The sequence below is a fragment of the Pteropus medius genome, unplaced genomic scaffold, assembly GCF_902729225.1.
Source record: "Pteropus medius unplaced genomic scaffold, Ma_sr-lr_union100, whole genome shotgun sequence".
Lineage (NCBI taxonomy): Eukaryota > Metazoa > Chordata > Mammalia > Chiroptera > Pteropodidae > Pteropus > Pteropus medius.
The window spans coordinates 2,126,050-2,139,493 of NW_024353905.1; the positions used below are offsets into that span (position 1 = coordinate 2,126,050).

The following is a 13,444-nucleotide window of genomic DNA, read 5'->3' on the forward strand; positions in this document are numbered from 1 at the left end:
TTTGCATGCAGTTTTACATGTAGTCCCATAGCAAGTAGGTGGTAGTATTGGGTGATGGGAAACTTCTGACCTTTAACTCTGTGGGCCCTTTCTCTGCCTATGCTCCAGAGTGCTTAGCATTGTGCTGAGAACATAGCCATGGTATCTTTCAAACTCACCACAGTATCATGCTCAGGTATAGCCAGCAACCTAGCAAGAGATATCTGTCATCCATGGCCAGAAGTCCAGAGAATTTGGCCCAGCTGAGTAGCTTCTATGAGTAGGCAGATAGCCAAATTAGGGCACAGAATAGATAAGCAATCAATGATTCATCAATGACAGCTTAAGACAGGCCTAAAAGACAAGATTTATCCTCCTCAGTTTTCTCTTCTTAAGGCTAAAGAGCCCTAGGTCCTTCCATTGGAAAAGAGAAGTGACTGCCTCATATGACTTATATCAAGGTCTTGATTAAATCATCCTTTTTACTTTATGTAACAAATGTCCCTAATTACAACTGCTTTTCTTCATCTTTAACCAATTAACATCCAGCAAACCAGGGGGTCCTCTCTTCTCAATCTCATGACTGAATATAAGGTTAGTTTAGGAAATATAGTGTAGTGGGAAAATATATGTATCTGGAGCCATACTACCTGGGTTAAAAATCTCAGCTTCACCATTTCCTAAGGGTGTGATTTTTGGCAAGTCGCTCTATCTCCTTGGGCTTTTGCTTTCTCTCTTGTAAAATGAAGATAATAATAATGCCTACTTCATAGGGAGGTTGTGAGAATCAAATGAGTTAATATATCCTTTGGGGTATGAGACAGCATATAGAAATATTCTGACCATAAACTAAGAAACACATATAAAGATTCTAATAATTTTATGGCCAGGCCTTCAAGAACTATGCTCCCTAGCACTGACTTGAGAAAACCAAAGACATTTAAGTCAACCACCAGCAATCAACTGCAAACCCTAAAAGCCAACATAAAAGTACACTACCACTAGGTCACTGCTCAAACTACCATTGGTAACTTAGCTCAGAGGCAAGGTATCCAGATGGATGTTTTAAAGGGGAATAGATGGGGGCAAGTGGTTCATAACAGGTGTGTCTTTTCGCTGCCTTCTTTTTTGGTTTGATTATTGTTTAAAAACAGATAACACCCAAATAGATCCAAGAAGATATCATCTTCAATCATTCTTTCAACAAATATTGAGTCCTTACTATATGGCAGCCACTGATCAGTATACTGATAGAGCAGAGAACAAACAGATGAAGTCCCCGCTCTTATTGAACTTATATTTTATTGGGAGAGACACTTTACCACAGAAACAAACACACATATAAGATTTTTTTGAATTGTTATCAGTGTTATGATAAAAACAAAATGGGATAAGGTCAAAGAGAATGCCTGGGCCATGGCAGTTACTTAATTTGGGTGGTCAGGAAAAGCTTTCCTGAGATCTGAAGGATATTGGAGCCCACCATGGGTAGAACCAGATAGAAGTAAAAGGAAGTGCAAAGTTCCTGAAGTGAGACAGATCTTAGCATACTTGAATAAAAAGGAGATAAGTGTGGCTAGTGGAGAGTGAACAAGGTTTTTATAAATCAAGTCAGAGGTAGGCAGGGGTTGGATCTAAAGATAGTGGCTGGGGCCAGAGTGGTAGTAATGAAAATGGTGAGAAGTGATCAGATTCTGGACGTATTTTTAAGACAGAGCCAACAGGATTTCTTTAAGTGTTGGATGTGAAGTATGAGAGAAAAAGAGGGAGTCAAGGATGGCTCAATGATTGTTGCTGTGAGCAACAGGGTGATGCCATTAACTGGAATGGACAACTGCATTAAATATGGTTTCTGATGGGTCGGGTCATTCTGGAGTTCCACTAATAACCGTGGGTGGGACCTCAGGGCCCTTTTCTGACTTTGAACTGCCTAGTTATGGAATGGGGTGGTGGTGTGGGACTGCTGTTTTGGGTGTATTAGAGACATGGAGCTCATTTCTGGGAATCCCAGCCCTCTCTCCCGCCTCCAATTGTTGTCGGAAATCTGGAGACTTATGTAGACGAGAGAGAAGACAGAGCATACCGGGCCAGGCCAAACAGAGAGGCCCCAGAGACAAGGGATCTGCTGTAGCCACTTCCCTCCATAAACTGTACGGAAGTGGACCGCGCCAGAGAGGGTGCTGCAAAAACTTTCTTGGTGATCTATTCTGGCAGCCTAGGGAATCACTTTCACCAGAAAGAGTAAGGAAAAGAGATGGGGTTTGGTATGGCTTGGCCGGGCCCAACCGGAAGGAGTTTGGGTGGAGTCGACTGTGAAAGCTTCGGAGCAGAGGGGGAGGGGAAGCCGCCACTAGCAACTAACCTCAGCTTCCTAAACTCAGCAGAAAGGTCGGAGGCATTGTTGCAAAGGCCAGAAGCCCCATGATTCTGTCTGCTCGCCAAAGACGGACGAAAACCGAAGTTGTGCGATGCAGCTTTAAAGGGGCTGGTGATTGACAGAATGTGTAGCAGTGGATGGGGTGGAGCCGCTGGGTGGGGTCTGACACCGGCAGCTGGGAGAAACCAAAAGGAGGAAAAAAGAAAACCATTGCCCTCTGATATCGCTAATGCTGGGCGGGGTAAGCTAGCTAGAAAGGGAGGAAAAGGAGGGTTTTAGAGCTCACCTCCACTCACCCATAGTCAACTCTCTCAAACCCTTCTGTCTCATTTTGAGATAATTAAAATCGAGTATGTACCGGCCCTAGTCGGTGCCCATTCCCTCTAACTCTCCAGTGAAGTAGGTTCGTAGTACGAGGGAGTGAGAGCCCCGAGTCCATCAGTTCAACCCCAGCCCCGCCCCGTCCGTTGGCCCTGGCCCGGGGCTGGGAGGAGAGGATGCCTTCGGAGGCGCAGAATCCAAAAGTAAGTCCCTTTCATTTTACCTACCCAACCCCTCCCCCTTTCTTTTGCCCCCATCACTGGGGTATCTGCTGAACCCAGCGAGGAGCCACCTTTTAGAAGGAGACTCTTTCAAGGAAGACCCGGAGGGTGGAGCAGGGTGGGGTAAGAAAGGGAGGGAAGGGGAGGAGGGGTGGCGCTTTAGAGCCTAGGGGAGTTGCTACCTACGGAATAGGCACGCTCAGAGTTTGATGTTTGTATGGTTAGATCCTCAATTTCCCTACCAGTCATTAGAACCTCCACTTACCCTTTCAGGCATTCTTTCTTTTTGTCACATTCCAGCATCCTCACTGGGTTGCTTAAAGCCTCTAGCTGTGAGTTGGAAGGCTCCATCTTGCCTGGCTTCTTAAAGAGACAGTGCACTAGTTCAACTGAGGGAAATCTGTGCTGGAAATTCAATTTCCAGAAGGATGGTAATGACTCACCTTACTATGCTACTACGAGTGTTGAGGGGATTTGTATGGAAAGAACAGATTTTTCTCCCTCATACCAGCCTCCAAACTTGGTTCTAATATCCAGTTGATTCACAGAACGTGCACACTGGGTAGTATTGCCAAGTTGCACATTAGTTAACTGCAGTAAATTGGCAGTTTTAGCTGAAGGCTAAAATTTCTGTTTCCTGAGACTTGCTGTGGCAGTGCAAATGAGAAAAAATTCATTCACTCTACAAATATTATTGTCAGATTCATTGCCTGTGGCTGATTCCGCCGCTGAGTGGTTTCTATAATATGTCAAGACCACGTAGAGTGGTGTCACTGACTCTTTTCTTAACAAATTAGTGGCCAAGGTTTCTTTCTAGGATATAGAAATGAATGTTGAATTTGATTCCAACATTTACCAAGCATCTGTCACGTGAAAGTTCCATTGGTTCACATTTATTTTCTTTCTGTTAGTACCAGGTATCCATATGTCTAAGCCCAAGGGACTGGGAGATCCAGCTGGAAGAGATAGGAACCCAAGTCAAAATGGCATACAAAAGGAGAGGGGCAGGATGCTTCAATAGGGAAGCTAAGGCCACCTTAGCTGATCTGCCATTCCCATGTTCATGTCCAGTCAGGAATATTGTGTTGAGGAGTAGGGCTTCACTAGCTCCACTCTGATGGTAAATAAAATAACTGGTGTGGTGGACACTATTAGAAGGCCTCAGGCAGACCAATGACATCTCTTCCATGTTTATCTCTCTCATGTTTCTGCTTAGGGAGGGTAGCAGGACTGGATGGAGCCTAATGATATCCAACAGGTTAAAGAGATAAAACATGTTGTTTGAGGTTTTAGGGCTAGTATTTCACTCTGAAAGTTTCTATTTGGTCAATGGAATACCACAGCTCCTAGTGCTCTGCAATATACTAGTTCAGCTGTCTCTAGTATTAAACGCAAGTCACAGGGCCGTCCTTCTTTAGTGTGCTGGTTTCATTACATCCCCAGTGCCAACTCCCATCAAGGGCATGTGTTAGCTCTAGGTTCCTAGGCAACATTTAACCTTCTCCCATGCCCTCTCTCCTCAATTGGTTTTCCAGACCTCGAAATGATTTTATTGTGAATGGCCATATCATCAAGTCCACTGGATTCAGATAAAGAAGAAAGCCTTACTTAGGGTTCTTTCTCCCCAAAGTCATTGGCCTATGGGCTCCTAAAAACAAGGGAAATATGAAGTCAATTGGAACTCTTCTGATTACTTTCGTCAGTGGGAGTACAGTCTTGTCCTAAAGCCAAGAGCCACTTGTACATGTCACACCCACTGAACTCTGCTGTACACACCCTTGCTTAGAGGGTGGGGAAGGAACTATGTTCTGGTTCCATAGCCAGCCACCTGCATTTGGTATACATGAAATATGTTAGAGACTGCTAAGCTTCCATTTTAACATTTGATTGTCCCTTTGTGTTCATATTGGTTTGTTTTTCTTTGAGAGAGTTTCTAGTTGCAGGATATGGGAACTAGCCAGTTCTTAGCAGTAATGATAATAAAATATCATTACTGAAAGATGATTTTCTTCCTATGACAGAGAAAGGTTTGTGAACCCATGAACAAATACCATAGGCAAGCAATATAAATCCTCCAAGGTCTTTGAGTGGCTTCCCCAGAGCAATTTAAATTGTTTGGTGTCATTCATTCTGCTTTCTGGGATTGCAGAGAATTTCTGTATATGTGAAGGCAAACAGGGTTTCATGGGGTGTAATTGCAAAATGGACACTTTGTGTGCTCACTCGCGTGCGCGCTCGTGCTCTCTCTCTCTCTTTCTCTCTCTGCATTTCACTAGTAGTTTTGATCCCCAATCCCCCTCCTCAAATGCCTATATCCGATAGGCTAGGCTGTTCTGGCCTAGACTAGAACAGCTTGCTGATACATTTACTTTGGTCTAAGTTCCTTCCTAGTTATTGCTCAGCCTTCAAGAGTAGAGAGCTGTGATAGGCAAAGGTATCAACACAAAAGTACATTATGTTCATTATGTTGTGATATTCATTCATTCATTCATTCATTCATCAAATACTTACTGAGAATCCACTCTGTGCCACCACGGCATAAGACTGGGGAATTTTAGCAATGAACAAAACAAAGTCCCTGCCCCCTTGGAGATTATATTCTAATGAGGATGTGTTGATGGAGGACAGTAAACAACAAATATGTTTATTGGGTGGGGATTAGGTGGGAGAAAAAATATAAGGCACTTGGGATTGGGGAGATCTATTTGACATAGAATAGTTAAGGAGAACTTCTCTGATATGGTGATATTTAAGAATATAACTGAATGAAGCGAGAGAGCCAGGCATGAGAATACCTGAGGGAAGGGTGTTCTATACAGAGGAAATAGAATGTGCAAAGGCTTGTTGTGTTCAAGGAATAGCAGGAAGGCCAGTGTCATTGGAGTAGAGAGGTGAAGAGTGTGGTAGGACATTCAGTCAGAGGGACAGTAGGGCCTGATCATATAGGTCCTTGCAAAGATTTTGACTTTTAGTCTGAGTAAAGTAGGAAGCCAGTTTTTAAAGAAAATAGTCAACAATTATTTTACTTAAAATTCTGCTCTAGTAAGGAGGATGAATCTTTAGTTGTTCATTTTAACACAATCAAGATGGTTTATGTTTTTATGCTTTGGATACAATATTCTTTTAAAGAAAGACTTGGTAAGCTTATTGCTGAATTCATGTCAACTAATACAATTTAATTTCATATTAACCATTTTTATAACATAATTATCTGAAAAAGGTTTCAAACACATTTGAAACTACTTAAATTAAAAACAAAGTCTTTTCAACATACTTTAATTATAATTAAACATCACAATAAATTTATTAGCACTAGAAGAATGTTTAACCTTTTTAAGAAAACATCTCAAGATTTTGTAGCACTGTTTAATTCTATCATGAAATTGTGAAAATTATTCATCTGGAAACTTTTTTTTTTTTAACTTTCAGTCTTGCTGGCACACATGATTTCTTTTAAACTTTCTAAGCTATTCACTATCCTTCTCTCCACGTCCTTCCCAGTGGGGTAATGTGTTTCAGGTATTATTTCATTTAATCCTCACAATAACCTTGTGAGGTAGGCACTATTATCATCTCCTTTTTATAACAAGGAAACTGAGGCACAGAAAAGTAACTTACCCAAGGTCACACAGCTATTAAGTAGAAGAGGATCCATTCTCTTATATCTTCTAAGAGTCATTCCCTCAGCTTCCTTCTTTCCTGTCTTCAGTTTCTTTTTCTTCTTTGGTTCTCTCACCCATCCAACCATCCTCACCTAATATAGCTAACATTTATCGAAGACCTACTCTGTGCCAAGCCCTCTATTGAATACTTTACATGTGTCAGTTCATATAATGCTCACAACAATCCCATGAAGTAAATACTATTATTTCATTCATTTTTCAGTTAGGTAAATTGGGGCACAGAAAAATTAAGCAACTTGCCCACGTTTGCACAGCTAGTAAGTGACAGAACTGAGATTTGAACCCAACTATACATAGTCTATACTACCTAATGTTCAGCTTGCAAACACATTCTTTCCCTGGTCTAAATCAATCTTTCTTTAACAACACTCACTCAAATTACCACTCTGTTTTTCTGCAGTTTCTGTTTAAATCGTTAATGAAACTATTTTTGCAAAGTTACCTAAAGATCTCCCAATGTCATGTCCAGTGCTCTCTCTTTAGGATTTCAACAAACTTGACTCTACTCCATTTGAGGCTGTTGTACATTCCTTCCTTCTTTAAAACCTTCCCTTCCTTGTCTTACATGACAATACTCTATGTTGGATTTCCACCTAACTCTCTGACTGCTCTTTTTATTCTTTTCTTGCCACTGTATAATTCTTATTTGGGCTATCTCATCCAACAAAGAGTTTCAGCTGCCATTTAAATACCTGTATAACAAGTCTTCACCTCCAAGCTGTTTTTTTTTCCTTAGCATGGACCCATCCATTCATCTGTTAACTGAGCATCTTAACACATCTTGACACGTGACACTTAATAAGTCTGAAACAGAATTTATCATCAAATCCTCCACTCCCATTTCTATCCCTGATCAACAATTACGTAACCAACCAAACAATAAAGCCTAGAGTCATCTATGATTCTCCTTCTCCTTCCCTTCCAGATTTGGTTCTTGAATCTTTGCATCCTCTCCATCCCTACTTGTAGTGTCTTTGCTTAATTTTTCATCATGTCTGACCTGTCCTATTAAAATAGCTTCTTTACTGTTGTTTTATCTGCTTCCAATTTCTGTGACCTTTGGTCTGGGTTGAATTATGTCCCTCAAATTATGTTGAAGTCCTAATTTCTGATACCATAGAATGTGACTTTATGTGGAGACAGGGTATTTATGGAGGTAATCAAGTTTAAATGAGGTCACTATGACAGGCCCTAATCCAATATGACTGGTATCCTTATAAAAAGGGGAAATGTGGACACCAACAGAGACTCACATATAGGGAAGATGATATGGAGAGACAAAAGGAGAAGGTAGTTATCTACAAACCAAGGAGAAAGTCCTAGAACTGATTCTTCCCTTATAGTCCTCAGAAGGAACCAACCCTGCTGACACCTTTAGACTTCTAGCCCTCAGTCTGTGAAACAGTAAATTCCTGTGGTTCAGGCCACCCAGTTTTTAGTACTTTGTTGCAGCAGCCTGAGTAGACTAATGTAGACTCTAAACTAGTTTATATATTAAGATATTTCTAAAATACATGTTTTTATTTTGCCAATCCTATGTTCAGAATTCTTCAAAGACTCCACATCACTTACAGGATTAAATCCCTGCCTTTTAGTAAGACACTTCACAGTTTGTCCTCAATCTACCTTTCATGTTTATTGCCTGTGACTTTTCCTCATCACAAGAGCCACATTAAACTAACTGCTACTAGTTGAATGTGGCATGGTCCTTCACAAATACCATGTCTTTGTTCATGTTATCAGGACTTCCAGAAATGTCCTTCTTCTTACAACATGTACTACCCCACTTCCAACTTTCCTTCTGCTCCATCCTTATCTTTTTTGGTAAGCTCCTAAGCATATAATAATATCCAATACAAGTGTCATTTTCTCTGTGAAGCCTAGCTGACCTTGAGGTATAAGTAATATTTGGATAGCCAGAGTAGAGAGGAAAGGATATTCTAAGCAGGAAGAACCATATAACCAAAGCAAGTAATGAGTATCAACATAATGTGGACTACAGGGGATTGGAATAGGGTTAGGGAAGGAGTGAGGTTAGAGAAATCTTTGCTTTTGGTGATAATATAGGTGGGGCAAAAGCAACTATTGGATAAGCAGCAAGGTCAACATTTTCCCTCCATAGTGTCTCAGGGAAACAGCTAACTCTCAAAGAATATTATTATCTAGCTAATGTCACCTGATGCTGAGATTGTTTATATTTTGTTCCTTGGTAAGTTGTCTTTCTAATAGTTCCCTGAGATGAGGGTACTTTGTTGGTCAGTGATAGCATGGTAGTAGAGCAGAAAATATTCAGAGGAGTTTAGGGTGCTTTTCTGCTGTAGCAGAATGGGATCTGCAGCTTTGGTTTATTTAAACCTGGCTATATATTAACCATCCCATTTATATAAGGCAGATAGTATTTAAAGGGGGAAGCAACATTCATTCATCTTATTTGATCATTCAACATACATGCCCTGAGAACCCTCTATTTGGTACAGGCTGGGAATACAAAAGTATGAGGCCTAAGCCTTGCCCTGGAGCTCACCTTGGAGACAAAGTTCTAGCTAACATCTAATATTTGTTAATCACTTACTGTATGCCAGGGACCGTGCTAAGCCCTTTGCATGTTTCTCATTTAAATTCACAATAAGGTTATACCCATTTTTTAATAAGGACACCGAAGATTAGAGGGAGGTTGAATAAACTCAAGGAGGGAAGAATTGGGAAATTGACAAGTAAGCAAATCGTTAACATTAGCAGTAAAGATGTGGCTGACATTGGAGGAGAAGGAGTCAGAGAACACTTACTAGAAGAGGTCATGTTTGAGTCTTGAAGGATAAATAAGAGTTTTAAGGTAGGCAGAACTTGAATTTGACCAGATAGTTTGGCTTCACAATCCACATTTTTAATCATTATGATATGTTTAGCTAGCTAATCAGCAAAACCAAAAAGGAAATAGATCAAGGTTTGTCACTAACTGTGGGCCCAGCTATCAGTGTAATGCAGTGCACGAATGGATACATATAAATAATATAGTAATAAATGAAAAATCGAAGAAATAAGGAAGCAGCAGTTAAGACAGAAAGCTTGCTGACTGAGGTCACAATTCAGGGGTCCACAAACAATATTCAGGCCATAGATATACTTTTTATCGAACAATATTTTTCCAAAATTTAATTTCATTACCAGTGTATAAGGTGGAATATTTCATGTAACATACAAGTTTGCAGATTTCTTGAAAAGCTTGAAATGTATTGCATCACTTGGCCTATACTGCTGCATGGTGACCACCACCAGGAACTGAGCAGCAGCTGCCCCTTTAAACATTTTATTTATTCATGTCTATCCTTTGGTTGCAAAAAGCAGAAACCAGCTGGAGCTAGTTTAAGCACAAAAGGAATGTGACTGGATCTTGGGAAGGAACTGGGTTTTGGAAATGGGAAATTGTTGGGAATCCAAGTGTTTTTTTCTTTTCTTTTTTTCTGCATATCATATCCGTTTCTCTCTGCTAATTTTTTCTCTCTTAGCAGATTAGAGCACAAAATGGGCAAGAGATAGCTTCTTTATCTCCTGAGTTCATATGTTACAGTTCAGTCACGTAGAAAGATACTGGCTGGCTCTCTTAGTTCCTTCCAATTAACAAGTAACAGAGAATGGGTACTGATGGATCTGGCTGGAGTCAGATGCTTACCCCTAGATAAACCAACTTTGGCCAGGAGACTAAGTCATGTAATGTAAATTAGGGACAGACATTTGTAAATCAGAGAAGAGTTGTAAGGGGGTCGTTATGTGTGTAGCAGACTTTCAAATGTATCTCCTGTATCAAGCATTATTTTGGTCCTACTCACTTGTGGCAGCTTCTCGTATTCTCTTGGAGGTCTTTCAACCTACTGCAGACTTGTCCAATATGATCTGCTTGCCAGGTTAATTCCTGTTATTTTGAGAGTGCATAGGGTTCAGTGCACCCCTGCTGGCCTGGTCCTTTACTGTGATGAATCTGTCCCTATTACTGTACAAGGCAATCTGAGGCCAAAATTGCGAGAACATTCTTCCCTGGCTTCCTTTTAGCATTTTAAATCCCACAGGGCTTTCTTCTTCCAGTAGCTTAAAAGCACTTTATCAATCATCATAATGACCTTAAGGTCAATGAGTAGAGCCACGTGAGTGCATTCCTAAAGAGTTAAGAGCTCTGGATGACAAGGGGCATGGATAGTCTAAAGGAGAGCAACTAATGGCGATATGCCCAAAAGTATAGAATTAGCAAAATTTCATTCATAAATGTAATGCCTGGGCTTTAGCATTAGACAGGATAACAGGAATTTACTGTTGTTTTTCTCCTTGGATCCCCTTGACTCACAGGAGCTTTCCAAGTTTTGTGGTTCCCATATGAGGGTTTTGACACTTGTTTCAATGATTTTTGTCAATGACTTCAAAATTCCCATCCTGATACTTCTTACCAAAGTAGCAGTTGATATTGAAGGATTCCACTTTTAGCCCAGAGCTTAGGGGTGTGGGGATTGCTAGCCCTATAGACTATTGACATAAAAGCTTCTCCCACTCCTCGAAGGACTAAAATAAACTGCCCTGGCTGAAAATATCCTCTCTCAAGATCCTGGGATGGATTCCTTCCAAAGGAATCCAATCTCTGCCCAAGTTCTGCTGCCTCTTCTGGAATTTACTTTGCCTTTTATAAATAGAATAGAATTATTCTGACTTCCTCAAGCTAAGAGTTGCTTATTTGCTAAGAGTTGCTTATTGCCAGGGTAAGAGTCTACAATCTTCAATGGAAAGTGGGAAGAACCCAGAGGCAAAGCCAGAAAACTTCCTAGAAAGAGAAATTTCACTTAGAGCGTTTGAAACCTGAGCAAACATTGGTTTGCTTTTGCTTTCCTCTGTGTTGAAGTTAAAGTCGAAGTGAATATGGGTCTGTTACTTTGGATCCTCTCTTTCTTGTAGTTCCTTTGGTTGTCAGGTTAAGACAGTATTTATTGCAAATGAAAATAAAAGTTAATGTTTAGTGAATAATTACTATATGCAAGACACTGTTCTAAATTCTTGACAATACCTATCTAGTAAAATTGTTATGATAATTACATAGCACATATAATGTTCAGTCATTAAATGGTAGTATTTATATATTCGCTATCTTCTTATTTCTTCTCCCCTAAAAAAATACTTGGATTGGGTTTACTGTAAGCACATGCTTTCTAATCTCAGAGTGGAAATCCTGGCTTCTCTGCCATCCTTTTATCCAACCCACAGTAACAGTTCCAAGACTTTTCTACATCCCTCAACCCCCCATTCATACCTATCCCAACTTTGGCCTCCTAATTCACTCATGAAATTATACAAATCCCCTTATTTCTCCTCCATTTCACTTATGTCAGTACTCAAACTTCAATGTATATTAATCACTTGTAGATCTGCTAACAATGTAGATTTTGAGTCAGAAGTTCTTGGGTTGGACCTGAGGAGATTCAGGTATTTCTAACAAGTTTTTGGATGATGGAGATACTGCTGTGTGGAGTGGATAACATTTTGTGTAGCAAAGATCTAAAGAAAATGAAAATTCATTAATCCCATGTTTTTACAGATAAAGAGATTGAGATTTAAGAATGTTAAGTGATTTTCTCAGGGTCATACAGCTAGTAAGTGGTAGAGTGTAGACTCGAACCCAGCTCCTGATTCTCATGCTTTACTTATGCCCTACACTTCTGCAGTTGTTTATTGAAGCTATTCCTTCATGTTGACTTGATATTTTACCTCACCTCAGCCTATGGGCATCTCCTAGAGCTTTATTTCTAATCTGAATTTAAAAAGCTTTGATTTGCTGAACTATTACTATATTTTAATGTTTTCTTGCAAATTGTTTTAAGTTATTTTAGCTAGAAATGTCTGAAACTAGTGCATGCAAGCTTTGAAAAGCTCTTGAGGCAACATTTTCCAGCATTTATAGTTTTTATTAGTCCAAAGGGAGGAGTGAGAATGATTCAGATATTTGGGGGTAATATCTAGAGTTGTTGGGGAATGAGAGATAAAGAATGTCAAGATATACTCCTACTTTTGGGCCTAAAGCACACCAGCTACATCTGAAAAGGGTTGAGGTCCTCCATCTCCAATGGGGTAAGGGGATAATGTTAATTTACTGTCTAGATGAAGTCGTGAATTCAAGGCTTTTCACAGAGAAATTGTTCAAACCATGTTTTGCCAGATCCTAGATATTAGTGTGCCTGCAGATTGATGATATTACTTGATATAATTTGATCGTAGACTCTATGATAGTTGAGAACTTGCAGGAGGAGGCTGTTAAATATCATTGGAATCTATCCAGTTGAGGTCTTTCTTCACAATTGTGCTGTGGATGTAATAGTAGCTATTAACAGTTCAGAGTTAGTAATACCTAATGGCACCAAGAACTTTCTTCAATGCTTCCTCTGGCTGTATTGTCTTTAAAGGTAGATTTGGAATGGTGTGTTAAATTTGTTGTTCTGATTCAAAATAAAGTCAGAAAATATCCTCATAAACTGGGTATGCATGAACAGAGAGTGACCTTGGGAATCTCAAATTTGTATTTCAAATCCTATGAATCAGGCACCCTTCTGTCAGTCAGAAACAGTACACCTTTATCTAGTAAAACAGACACTTTGCATATTCAAGGGACAGAAAGGAACTGGCTTTTGAGTACCTGGGACTCTGTTAACCCAATACATCTTCTTGGTACGTGATTCCTTTTATCATTATGATCTTTTATCAGTATCTTTTATCAGTAACTTTCTTTATATTTTTTATTTTGAAATCTGTTTCATCTGATATGAGTATACCCCTACTGCCGTTGTTCTCTGAATGCCATTTGCTTGAAATATCATTTTCTACCCTTTCACTTT

At 39.9% G+C, this 13,444-nt stretch overlaps 1 protein-coding gene across 1 annotated transcript in view; it reads left to right on the top strand.

The window, feature by feature from the left end:
* The first annotated feature begins 2,249 nt into the window (after window positions 1-2,249).
* The window catches only part of KLF8 (KLF transcription factor 8), a 240,494-nt gene continuing 229,299 nt past the window's right edge, over window positions 2,250-13,444 (top strand). The window contains 1 exon segment of the mRNA XM_039851375.1: window positions 2,250-2,880. The gene's annotated coding sequence lies outside the window, so the exon portion shown is untranslated.